Source organism: Sinocyclocheilus grahami, unplaced genomic scaffold (assembly GCF_001515645.1).
Source record: "Sinocyclocheilus grahami isolate Dianchi unplaced genomic scaffold, SAMN03320097.WGS_v1.1 scaffold337.1, whole genome shotgun sequence".
NCBI lineage: Eukaryota > Metazoa > Chordata > Actinopteri > Cypriniformes > Cyprinidae > Sinocyclocheilus > Sinocyclocheilus grahami.
In genome coordinates this window covers 385,096-399,286 of record NW_015505516.1, presented here as the reverse complement: position 1 = coordinate 399,286, position 14,191 = coordinate 385,096, and positions in this window count along the sequence as shown.

Genomic DNA, 14,191 nt, shown 5'->3' with positions numbered 1-14,191 from the left:
CCCTTTCTTTCAGAACATGCTTCACAACTCCTTGTTCAAGCTCTTGTTCTGTCCAGGCTGGACTATTGTAATGCTCTCTTGGCAGGTCTTCCAGCCAGATCTATCAAACCTTTAAAATTAATCCAGAACGTGGTAGCGAGATTCATTTTTAATGAGCCGAAAAGAACGCACATCAAACCTCTGTTTATCAATTTGCACTGGCTACCAGTAGCTGCTCACATAAAATTCAAGGCATTGATGTTTGCCTACAAAACCACCACTCTAATAATAAAACACATTTCTGCACATATTTGTTTGTTTTGTATTATAATTGATACATGGATTTGATGTCTTATAGTAGTGATAATATATAGCTCACACTTAAGGTAAAATAAAACTTAATTACATTCAGAAGCCCCAACGAAGCAAAAATCTGCAATTTGATGCAATTATTTTATATGGCCAAAAAGATGTATGAAATTCTGCTTGTAATGTAAATCAATGAGATCTTTAAAACTGTAAAGCAGACTACTTAACACACAATGCATATAAATAGTTGTCGCTAGGCTATATCTCCCTACATATGTCACTATCACAACCACTATATACAGTATATTAATAATGTATATCTTATTGAGATGATATATAAATGCTTTGAGCAAAGCTCTGTAGTTTTTATTGTAGGGGCAAAGCATGTAATGCCACATTTGAGAGATATAACAAATAAACGTTCCTCAAGGCCTGTACATTCATATTTGATACTTATAAATAAATATATAAATAAATACAAAATAAAAAAATATGTATAGGTAATCAAAATAACCAATAGTAAGATAATCAATAGTAAAGTGTAATGGAGGGTTGAACTCGGCGCTCAAGCCGAGCCTCGGGTTCGAGCCTCTATTAAGGACAGCAAGCCAAGTTTGTTTACCATTAACCATCAGGACTGAATGGGCAGGCGATCTCGTGAAATACAAATTCAAAGGGCATGTTTAAAAGACTTAAATACAATTAACTGAAAACATTCTGTTTACCTCTTTAATGTTTCAGACCCTTGGATGGAAATATATAACATTTTGTATCTTTATTAGGTTATTTATTTATTTAGTGGCAGATTTCCTGTTTGAGCAGAGTGGGACTTTGCAGTGTAAATTTAATATAATATAAACATCTATTTTTTTTTATTAAGAACAGAGCTTTTACTGAGGAAAAACATGAAGACTTTATTAAAGCTTTTATTGATGATTTGCTAAACACCCCTAATGTGCCATAGATAATTGATGTATTAGAAGGCTGGTCATTGTCCCAACCACCTGTCCATTATGAAACATTTATGAAAAACAAAGCTTTTTTTCCACAAACAAGAAAGCATGATTATGTAAGGAACATTTTTTTTTGAAAAAAGTTGTCACATCAGGAAATGTCCTCATCTGTGAAACATTGCCCCAACACACGAAGGGATGTTAAAATAATGGGTGGGGAGGAAACAATGTGAAAAACGTGAAGTTGTATGAAAGCCAAGTGCTGTTTTCCATAGTGATGACTATTATGTAATAATAGATGGATGAAGGAAGCAGCAGTGCCCCTCAGAGATCCATGTCTAATTGAGACATTTCTGTCTTTGATTTGTGGGAGAGTGGAAGATGAAGCTCGAAGGAGAGATATAGTGAGAAAGAATGAGATGATGTGATGCAAAGAATAAATGGATTTGAATATTGCAGAGAGAAGAACGCATGATGATAGGCCAGAGCGGGGAGACCGGAAAGAGACACGTAGAGAGAGGTGAGTGGGAGAGCAGGAGAAAGTCGATTATAAATCCATTTCACTGCTGCTCTGCCCAGCAGTCATAGTTTCTGCATGCAGCAACACTTAAGACTTTCTGAAGCTGGCCATATTAAACAATGAGACCATAAGTGTTAAATTCATTTTCTAAAGCATTCTAAGTCAGTCAGTCTCTCTACTATGCATTTATTAATGAATAAAAAATATATTTCTTTGAAGACAGAGAAATTTATGCTGTTTAATTCATAGGCTACTACATTTGCTGAAAAATGCTTTTCAGATATCCGTTGCAGTAACTTTTTAATGCAGAGAATTAAATCTTACTATACTATTCACAAGAGGACAGAAATTTCATGCAGTTTATCTGTAATCCTCTTTGTGACAATTTTACATTACATTTGCTGTCTCTTTTGTTCGATCTGTTCTTGCACTGATCTACTGTTGAATTTGCTTTCTATCCCTATTTCGCATTTGTCTTCGATCAGTTTTCTGCAAGCAACACGTCTTTGTGCTTGGGTAAGATTACTGGCAGATTAGAATTGTCTCATAGGCACATCACTCATCTTTTGTTCGTCCTTGGCTTTTAAAAGACTTTGAATGTCTCTATCTAAGCTTGTACTCCATAATATGATACATTAGAGCAGATGTTTGGTGAGTCATGTAATGATATAAGAGCCAGGCAAAATATTCCCCTGTGAATATTGTACATCTATCTACTGATCCCCTGCCATGCCATTGAGATTTATGGTTTAAATTAGCACACCACCCTGTGTTCTTAGCTGTGGATGTGAGAGCTGAGTGTCTTTCTTTGTTTGGCTTCACAATGTTCTCTCAAGTGGAAAAATAAATGATTTTTGTTTGAGCTTTACCTGGAGTCATTTTATTATCAGCTGCATTTATGATGGATGGATTTCTGAAAACTTCATTTATCACTTTGAGCCAAATTTAAAGCTTCTTAATGGGTCAGAAGATGGTTTAAGCAACAGATTAAGCTAATGTTTGCTTTTAGACTCCGGTGTTGATTTGTAGTCGTCATGTTGGATTTGGCTGAAGATACTTTAATCTGAGAAAAGCCTATTTAGATCTTCATCTCTCAGTCTCATCCCCAGTGAAAATCACCAGCGGACTTCAAGGCATCAGTTCAAAAGAAGTGAAATAGGTATTTATATCTCGAAGATGGTGCTGGATTTGGCTTTGGTGTTGGTTAAATCAGGAGATGTGATTAAAAGAATTAGAATAAAATAGCGACAAAAGAGGCTAATTCCTCCTCCTGGCGCATGGTATCATTAATGTCGACATGAAAAGGATGTTGCGATTGTCTTTTCTTCTCTATTGTGACGTATATCGTGCTTCTTGAAGTAGAAAAATGAACTGCGGGACTTGATTTTTCCAGCTGATTCTATTATTGGATCGTTGTTGAGTATCATATTGATACATTAGGCTTTTATGGCTCATAAAGTATGATATAGGAGAATAAAGGGCTCCTATTCGAGGAGGAAAACACCTCCGTTTATTCAGAGATCCAAACTGAGCAAAAATATGCCATTTGGTGCAGTTGCTGATATTTGGCCAAAAAGTAAAGAAATTTCTAATAGATTGTAATGTAAATAAATTTTTATAACATATAGCAGACTACTTGCATAAAATGCACATAAATATAATTTGTTTTAGTAAGATCATATTTAAATGCAGAGTTTTATGGGGGAGTTACTAAACATTTAATGCAATTTTAGGTAAAAAAAAATATTGATGTGGACAGAAAAATTATGTATAATAAACACTGCCACTGTCCTTCCATAAAAAATCAGAGTCAGTTTTAATTTCATGGTGACTTGAACATGCCTCCAATTTTTCTGAATAAATTTCATTTTCCCAGTTGATTTCTTCTAATTATTATGCCCATCTGTGACATTGCCTTAAATTTCAGCCTCAAAAGCTCAGAGGTCTTCATAAGCGGGATTCTGTTAAAAGCGCATGATCTTAACTCACAAATGGGGCTGTTCTTTGCTCTTAGTATGATTTTTTTTTAGGGATGCACGATATATCGGCCACCATATCGGTATCGGCCGATAAATGCTCATTTTTTCTTGTATCGGCCAAAATTTTCATATCGGTGCATCCCTAATTTTTTTATGTGTTTTTTTCCAGACTGCGGGGGAGAATGATGTGCTTAATGTATTTCCTCCATAAATCTCTCAGTAAATAGTTCTTATCTGCCCGTTCCTGCTTTCTTTACTCTTTGTTTTCCTGATTTTGTTCTTCCTGTACATGCCGGATAGCACCCTCTCTTCCCTCAGGCCTGTCTTTACTCTATCCACTTCTGCTCCAGTGGACTGTCAGAGACTCTGTTCCTAACCAGGCCAAGAATAGCTCAATAGATGCTCTGTATCATCCCAGAGAGCAGCCTGGGAAAATCACCAAAGCATTTGATTTGGACACAAAGTCGGTGGCAGAGGTCACCCAGCCCTTTTGTAAGCTTGTTTGGTTTGTATGTGTGTGTGCATAAGAATATGCTTTTACCAAATGTGTATTGGGACAAATGTAATGTGAAGCCAAGGCTCGGACATAATTACGTTATGTACTCACTTCATTTGTTGCTCAGATTTACATGCTAACGACTGATTGTGACTGGGGCCCATTGATTACTGATCCACCCACAGCACAATCAAGAGCAATCAGAGGTAAATGGGCCACTAATGAAACAATGAAAATAATGAACAGCAGATGATGATGAATTATCAGATCAGAAGTATGAAATGCCACTGCTTTTGTTGTTTTCTCTTAGGCTTTTCTTGCTGTGTATTCTTTGAAGTCACTAGCTTTTATCACAAACCTCAGACTCTTTTTCCTTTCCTTTGTCCTGTCTGTGAAAGTGGAATGAGTTTGGAGGGGTTCACTCAGGGGCCTCCCAGCTTGACTGTGTGCCAAGAGCATTGAATGCTCTGCTGGCCCCCATGCTGATGAAATGTACGTTTTTTTCTGAAAATGTTAGATTGGTGTGTTTTGCTCTGTAGCATTTCGAGCCATACAGGACTGATGTGTAGTGCAATTGAGTAGGCCAGTTCTAATCTGAAGTCAGCTGCATTGGCTCTGAGGTGGTGATTATGTTGCTAATGATGATTGCACTCATAATCACTAACTCAGATCAGTTAGACACACACATATAGTTCAGTCATAAAGGAGTAGTTCACCCACAGATTTAAATTTGATAATTATTCACTCCTCCTGATGTTGTTCCAAACCCATATGCTGTTCTTGTTTTCACTAGAGCGAACATTTTTGAAGTCATGAAGCTTTTGCTGTTCTTTGAGAGTTCATAGTAACCATCTGCTATCAACTTCCAAAAAAGTAAAAAAATTAAATAAAATAAAAAACACCAAGAAGGGATTGTTCACCCAAAAATAAACATTCTGTAATCAATTACTTACCCTGATGTAATTCTAAACCCATTATACTTTTGTTCACCTTTGAAACACAAATGAATATATTTTAACGAAACCTGGTAAATTACTGTCCCTCCATTTAAAGTCCATTACACCTAAACCTTAATTCTTCAGAATTCAGAACGATCCCATAAAACAAACCAATTGTGAATCAAGTGGTTATATCCAAGTCTTCTGAAGAGACAAGATCACCGTTTGATATGCACTTTAACAGATTTAATTTAGCCTTTTATTTATATAAGCATTGATCAGAGCACATTCCGCATTGTAAATGGAACTACAAACCTAATTGGTTCTTGCATGTCAAGCAAGCACATTTGAGCTTTTGCAGGGGTATTTAGTCCATATAAGCTGCAAATGCTCTGTAGACCCAAGCCATTTGAGAGAATGATTTTGGTGACTGTATAAATAATATTTCTGTCATGACAACTCTCTGAGAGTTTAGCATGGTAATGTACATGGCAATGTTAATGTGTTTGGTCTTGGCAGAATAGATTGTGCTATGCTGCTGTTGCTGCTGCTGCGGCAGAGCAAGTACCAAGACTTGCTGCTGCCAGTACATCCACAGACATGCTGCTGTGAGCATGTAAGAAACACTGCTGCTTAGTGCTAGGCGGTATGACCAAAAATTTATATCATGGTATTTTTCGAAATTATACCGGTTTCACAGTATATGATGGTATTTTATTTTTTCATGCATGACCGGATGTTAACCACATTTTCTACTGATTAAGAGAATAAATATTGCAGTAGAGTGACTTAGAATGCCCTATTTTACTGTCATGATGAGTGAATATTTTAGAAAAATTAAACACTAAAAAGTGACTAAGCAGGACCCATTAATACTTAACCCTGAGTCACTCTCATTTATAATCACGACATCGTCTGAAAAAATCAACATGCATCTACACTAAAGACACAACATGCATCTACACCGCTATGCGGTGGTTTTGGCTATATTAGCCTACTTTTTTGTCTCATGTAGCGCACTGCCTGCGTCTGAGTAACAAACTAAAAAAACAACAAACAAAAAGTGCATAATATTAACAGACACACTACGCTCATATTTATAATTCCAAACAGTCAGTTAGCGACAGTTGCTTGGAAACTCTGATTTGTACTCATTTACTGATGACTCTGCTGCGGTATGGCCCACTGAAAGTGATGCTTCTCTGCCGCTCACTGCACAGAACAGACGCAGAGAGAGGTGACACTGCACAGGGAAAGTCAGACCTCGCGCTCGCGGGGCAGTACTGGCGACATCTTCCAACTGAATGATATCTAATGTTTATCCAGAAAAGTCGCTATAGGTTTGTCAGTATGAATATTCAATGGAAAAAAGCAGCTAAAAGGGTCTGAAGGTTGCTAATAGTGCCAAAGTTGCACTTGTGTGTGTGAGACGCGGGAGCTGATGGCAGGGGGTGGTGGATATTTGTGGCAGTCAATGTGGATATTGTGGATGAGCTCCTCTGTGTCATCACATTCTACAGCTTCAGTTTCGGAACTTTCACGCTTAGTAATTAGGGATGCTCCTATCAGGATTTTTGCAGCCGATACGGAGTACCGATTTCTTGTCATGGTGATTGGCCGATACCGATACCGATTCTGATGCTTCAAGCTTTAGATGGTTTCATCGGGCGCATGCGCCTGGCCCAAAGTTAACTTCCGGTCTGTGTGTGTTTATCAGTCTGGCTATGGCGCCGGCTACAAACGCAGTTAGGTGATGAGTAGACTGAAGGTGGGCTCAGGTGGTTGTGCTGTGGGATGTGTTTCCCATACATTTATTTATTTGTGGCACTCGCCACAATATCAAAACTGTCCGATTTTCCAAAAGACTTCGTTGAATAAACATGAACACGCTACTGCACGTTTAAAAATCAAAACAAGGCGCGGGTGTTTTTATATCACTGTATTTCTGAAGGAAGTCTATATTTAGAAAATTTTCAATGTCATTTTCATTTCATCTTTCATGTTATATGCCTGATAAAGCAGCGTTTGTGAGCTCAGAGCTGCTTTGTGTAACTTACAGCCATTACTGGGGAAACCGCTGTTTCTCCCGCTGGCAGAGAATGAATTTGCATTTTCAGTAAGTTCGTCTGATTGACGCTGCAGTGACAGAAACGGTGACATTCCAGATAAAATTTGAAAGGAGTAAAGCCTGTGTTAATGCTATTGAGTAGGCTAACATGGCCAAAGAAGATATTTTGTTTTATAAATAAATGTTAATTTAAAAGCAGCCCACGATCAGCGTGTTGTTACCGCTATCCCTTACGGCTCCAACGAGGTTTTGTTCCGTCCTCCACACTGTGACAACTCACAAAAGACTATTTTTAGCCAAGCAGCACGGAGAGCCGCTTCATAAACACAAGCATTAGAGCGGCCGCCATCAGCTCCGGTGCCTGTGGAGCCGTAACGCGCCGCAGACGTGTGCAGTGAGGCGCAGATCAGCTCTAGCGTCACTGAATCTGCTGTTAAAAATTAACCATCCATTCATCATATCATCATGCAAAACATACTCGACAAATAGCGAATTTTTCATTGTTTCTTGAAACGTCATAGCATTTCCACACAGGCGATGACATAACTGCGGCGCCACATTATTTACGTCCCCATGCATCATGTACGTTGTCACGCGTTGACGTCATCAAATTGCGATCGGTTTGTGAGATCGACCAAGTTAGTGAGTACTGATCGAGTCATAAAATGTGATTATCGGCCGATACCGATCTCCGGCCGATCGATCTGAGCATCCCTATTAGTAACACATACAGCTGTGTCCTCGCCACAGTGCAACAGCAAAAGACTATTTTTAGCCAAGCAGCACGGAGAGCCGCTTCATAAACACAAGCATTAGAGCGGCCGCCATCAGCTCCGGTGCCTGTGGAGCCGTAACGCGCCGCAGACGTGTGCAGTGAGGCGCAGATCAGCTCTAGCGTCACTGAATCTGCTGTTAAAAATTAACCATCCATTCATCATATCATCATGCAAAACATACTCGACAAATAGCGAATTTTTCATTGTTTCTTGAAACGTCATAGCATTTCCACACAGGCGATGACATAACTGCGGCGCCACATTATTTACGTCCCCATGCATCATGTACGTTGTCACGCGTTGACGTCATCAAATTGCGATCGGTTTGTGAGATCGACCAAGTTAGTGAGTACTGATCGAGTCATAAAATGTGATTATCGGCCGATACCGATCTCCGGCCGATCGATCTGAGCATCCCTATTAGTAACACATACAGCTGTGTCCTCGCCACAGTGCAACAGTGAAAAGGTACTCCTCTCAAACAGTAGTGTCGCATTCCGAACATTGTTGAAACGACATACACCGGTATTGTGGTATTTTGAAAATTCATATCATAACAAAAATAAACACCAGTATTCGGAATGAACTGGTATACTACATATAACATATATAAAATAACCCCTATATATAACATACACAAAATCGTAGCAGATCTATACAGGTGGAGCTGGGGAAGGTGGAGGGTTTCTGAAGTGCACTGCAGCTGCTACAGCAAGCACAAGCTGAGTATTTGAATGTCTAAAAACTGTATATTTTCATGTTTTCTCAAGCAAAGCAAATTTTGAAAGCCCACTAAAAACATTCATACTTTTTTTTTTGGCACAGATAAGGTATGTTGAAGGTACACATTTTTGCCAACATGCATGCAGTGCCCCCCTGTCAACAAGCTTGGCCCCCCTAAATTTGGAATCATATCACACCAAACAATTGCGTAGATTTTCCTGTAAACTATATATATATATATATAAAAGAAAAACATCACCAGCTGCTAAATTTAAAGTGAAGATGTACGAATTAAAGTAAGATATTAATTTCACACTGTAAACAGCTTTTGAGATTATGGGAGTTTTTGAGAGTGCTTGAACTAGCTGGACTGAAGTGAAAATGTTCTTTGATAATGTAAACCCTCTTTGCTCTTTTTTGTACAATGAAAGTGTTATAGGCTAAGTAGTAACTTACAAAGTTTTTATTAAATTCACATTAAATACAAAGTCAGTCATATTAAAAATATTTTATGGTATGACCATATCGCGTACTTAAGTAAAAAGATGGATTTTTATGCAAAGTTAATCAGCTAATCTTCCTGAGTCAAGTCAAGTCACAGCTAATCTTCCTGAGTCAAGTCTAGTCACAGTTGATCTTCCTGAGTCGAGTCTAGGCACTGTAGCGTCTGGACCAATCAAACACACAATATATATTTTGTTTTTATATTTAACAAATACTCTGTAACCCCCCTCAGTTAACAAGCCATATGAGGACCCATGAACCCTTCCCCCCGAAATGCGTAACACCCCAGGAAGCCGAACAGGCCCCTTGTTGTGCGATCGGTTTGTGAGATCGACCAAGTTAGTGAGTACTGATCGAGTCATAAAATGTGATTATCGGCCGATACCGATCTCCGGCCGATCGATCTGAGCATCCCTATTAGTAACACATACAGCTGTGTCCTCGCCACAGTGCAACAGTGAAAAGGTACTCCTCTCAAACAGTAGTGTCGCATTCCGAACATTGTTGAAACGACATACACCGGTATTGTGGTATTTTGAAAATTCATATCATAACAAAAATAAACACCAGTATTCGGAATGAACTGGTATACTACATATAACATATATAAAATAACCCCTATATATAACATACACAAAATCGTAGCAGATCTATACAGGTGGAGCTGGGGAAGGTGGAGGGTTTCTGAAGTGCACTGCAGCTGCTACAGCAAGCACAAGCTGAGTATTTGAATGTCTAAAAACTGTATATTTTCATGTTTTCTCAAGCAAAGCAAATTTTGAAAGCCCACTAAAAACATTCATACTTTTTTTTTTGGCACAGATAAGGTATGTTGAAGGTACACATTTTTGCCAACATGCATGCAGTGCCCCCCTGTCAACAAGCTTGGCCCCCCTAAATTTGGAATCATATCACACCAAACAATTGCGTAGATTTTCCTGTAAACTATATATATATATATATAAAAGAAAAACATCACCAGCTGCTAAATTTAAAGTGAAGATGTACGAATTAAAGTAAGATATTAATTTCACACTGTAAACAGCTTTTGAGATTATGGGAGTTTTTGAGAGTGCTTGAACTAGCTGGACTGAAGTGAAAATGTTCTTTGATAATGTAAACCCTCTTTGCTCTTTTTTGTACAATGAAAGTGTTATAGGCTAAGTAGTAACAGGCGGGGATCTTCTCCGACCTTAAAAGCCCTGCTCCAGGGACCCGCCCAGTCGGTGGTTTGTTTGGAATTCTGAGAGGTGGTGAGAAAAACACTCCTGGAAACGCTAAGCTCATGCCAGGTTTCGGCCTTGTCCTTTCCATTCTTCAAGTTACTTTGACGCAAACTGGTTCTTTCTCATCAACCAACTTCAGCAAGATCTTGGGCCTTAAGATTGCATCAGGAATCTATTTTCAGACAGACGAGACTTGCAAGTATCAAACTTAGTCTTATTAATTGATATATTAGGTATCAGTTGCACCTTTTTACCAAGGTGTGTTTGAACTAAGAATCTGACGTTTCACTCAGGTGTAGATCTGCTGAATATGCAAATGGTTCCATAAATTTCATTCCTTATGCCTCTTTCTGTACTGAGTTAAACTTTAACCCTTTCCTATGCCAACTGTATGTGTGTGTGTGTGTATGTGTATGTTAGACCAGTTTATGTGTGTATGTAGGATGTTAGACGCTGAGTATTTGAATGTCTAAAAACTGTATATTTTCATGTTTTCTCAAGCAAAGCAAATTTTGAAAGCCCACTAAAAACATTCATACTTTTTTTTTTGGCACAGATAAGGTATGTTGAAGGTACACATTTTTGCCAACATGCATGCAGTGCCCCCCTGTCAACAAGCTTGGCCCCCCTAAATTTGGAATCATATCACACCAAACAATTGCGTAGATTTTCCTGTAAACTATATATATATATATATAAAAGAAAAACATCACCAGCTGCTAAATTTAAAGTGAAGATGTACGAATTAAAGTAAGATATTAATTTCACACTGTAAACAGCTTTTGAGATTATGGGAGTTTTTGAGAGTGCTTGAACTAGCTGGACTGAAGTGAAAATGTTCTTTGATAATGTAAACCCTCTTTGCTCTTTTTTGTACAATGAAAGTGTTATAGGCTAAGTAGTAACTTACAAAGTTTTTATTAAATTCACATTAAATACAAAGTCAGTCATATTAAAAATATTTTATGGTATGACCATATCGCGTACTTAAGTAAAAAGATGGATTTTTATGCAAAGTTAATCAGCTAATCTTCCTGAGTCAAGTCAAGTCACAGCTAATCTTCCTGAGTCAAGTCTAGTCACAGTTGATCTTCCTGAGTCGAGTCTAGGCACTGTAGCGTCTGGACCAATCAAACACACAATATATATTTTGTTTTTATATTTAACAAATACTCTGTAACCCCCCTCAGTTAACAAGCCATATGAGGACCCATGAACCCTTCCCCCCGAAATGCGTAACACCCCAGGAAGCCGAACAGGCCCCTTGTTGCATGGCAACCAACGCTGATATCACTGGGTTTATTGGCCAAAAGAATGCAAAGCAGGGAAAATCCCTGCATGTCCCAGGGCAAGAGGCAGAGTAGAAATGGACTTTTCTACTAATTAATTCATAGGAAAACCTTTCTTTGAATGAACACACATGATCCTTCAGGTCATTGGGTATATTATTGTCATCGTGTATTTGGTCTTTGAAATTGTATACTGTTATGCAGACTTACAGTATAATCGAAACACACTCTTGTCAGCTTACATATATATATCTCTAACATGTGTAGTATCTATGACCTCCCGAGGTAGCGGTGTCCACTGCTGTGCTCCAAGAGGCCATGGTGTCCACTGTAGTTTCTTCGGAGGTGGCGGCACAGGCTGCAGAACCTCCCGAAAGGGCGACACTTGCCTCAGTTCCTTGCGTGGTGTTGGCGCCCAGCAACTCTCTGCTCGTCCTGTTCCGGCCAAGGAGGCTGCCTATGAACTCTCTGTCTGTTCTGTTCCGGCCAAGGAGGCCGCCGATGAACTCTCTGCCTGTCCTGTTCTGGCCAAGGAGGCCACCTATGAACTATCTGTTTGTTCTGTTCTAGCCAAGGAGGCCGTCTATGAACTCTCTGCTCGTCCTGTTCCGGCCAAGGAGGCCGCCGATGAACTCTCTGTCCCGGCCAGGGAGGCCGCCGATCAACGCTCTGCCGGTCCTGTGCCGGCCAAGGAGGCCGCCGATGAACTCTCTGCCTGTCCTGTTCCGGCCAAGGACCCCAGTGGTCTGTCTGTGTTGTCTGTCTCTGCTCTTTCGTTGTTACAGTCTCTGCCATGGTCTCCTGATCGGTGTGGTTCACCGGGGGGGTTTCCTGTTCCCTCTGCTCCGCCGTGGTGGTTCTCTGCTCTGCCGTGGTGGTCCTCTGCCCTGCCGTGGGGTTCTACTGTCTGGTTCTGGTGGTCTTCTGCTCCGGCGTGGTGGTCCTCTGCCCCGCCGTGGTGGTCTACTGTCTGGTTCTGGTGGTCCTCTGCTCCGCTCTCTTTAAATAAAGCTTGCAGATGGATCCACACGTCTCACGTCTTGTCAGCCCCGTTACACATTCATTTTAGTTGAAATTGTTATAGATTACTTCTAGAGATTGCACATGACATGGTGAAAAATGACTGAATGAGTAATACTTTAAGTAGGTTAAGATGAAATATAAAAAAGCACAAGTAGCCCCTGTCTGCCCCTGGTTTTGAATTCATAATTTGAATTATGGTTTGTTTGGAACAGCATGATGAAAGAATTTTCATTTTTGGGCCAACTATCTCTTTAAGCAATATGTCACAGATTCAAGAATCTATGCTGTCTATGTTTTGTGTGTGTATAGTCATGATGTTTTCCGAGCTGACTGGCTGCTGTGCGGTCTCCACATTCATTCTCTCTCACATCTGACTCAGAATGGTAACGCACAGTGAGGCCGCTGTAGGGTTAGTCATTGTTTAGAGCCGACAGCCAGTGGATAAAACTGAAGAATCCCAGACCGAAAGACACACACATTGGTTTGCACATGACCATGTACACATAGCATACAAACACCCATCACATTGCTAATATCATTCAGGTCAGCAGAAGGAGAAAGCAGTCCAGTGCTAATGGAATTTAGAGCAGAAGCTCTCAACAAGATTAACAAGGTTTAGCAGGGCCATCGCCATGTCCGCTAAATCACTCAGTCCAACCACACACACACTCTTTTTCTTTCTCTTTCAAACACACAAACGCACATACCCCTTCTCTCTCAAATACGTGTCCATTCTCTTTATCTCACACTGACACACACCGTCGCCCCTTCCTCTCTTTTATTCCCTTGCACGCTTACCCACCCCTCCATTCAGTCGCTCACATTTCTCTACACAACCACCGTCTGTCCCTTTAACCTGGCAACCATTGCCAGGGAGACCTCCACAATGGTGACTGCAGCGGAATAAGAAATGGACAGTTTAGTAGGATGCTCCTTTACCTCCATTGCCCAAAGCCTTGGCTGGCATCTGCTCTCTTGCTCTCGTTCCAGACGAGTAAGTGGTTGTTGAGGGAGCAGGAGCAGTACATTTACCTGTCAGATGCTGCCTTCCACACCTGCAAGTGCTCTGCAGGGAGCTAATGAATGGGGTGTTGGGATTCAGCGTTTACTGTATGTGCAGAAGGATTTCCTTCTGTAGCTCTCGAATCTGTTCATGCAGCTTATAGTGGGACTGAAATGGAGAGTTCTGTGAGTTTAAACGGCACTCATTCATGAAGTTCTACACATTCCTCGCTGCTTGATTTATGAAATATTTAGGCTAATTTTATTATGTTGTCAGCTACCATTAAGAGCTTGCACTCTCAGCCCTCTTTCAAACATTTTGCCACGTTGAAAACCATTCTGCAGATTTTCTCTTAAAACCAACACAGAAAATATGATTAGAATTGACCTTAGAATGACTTGAAAG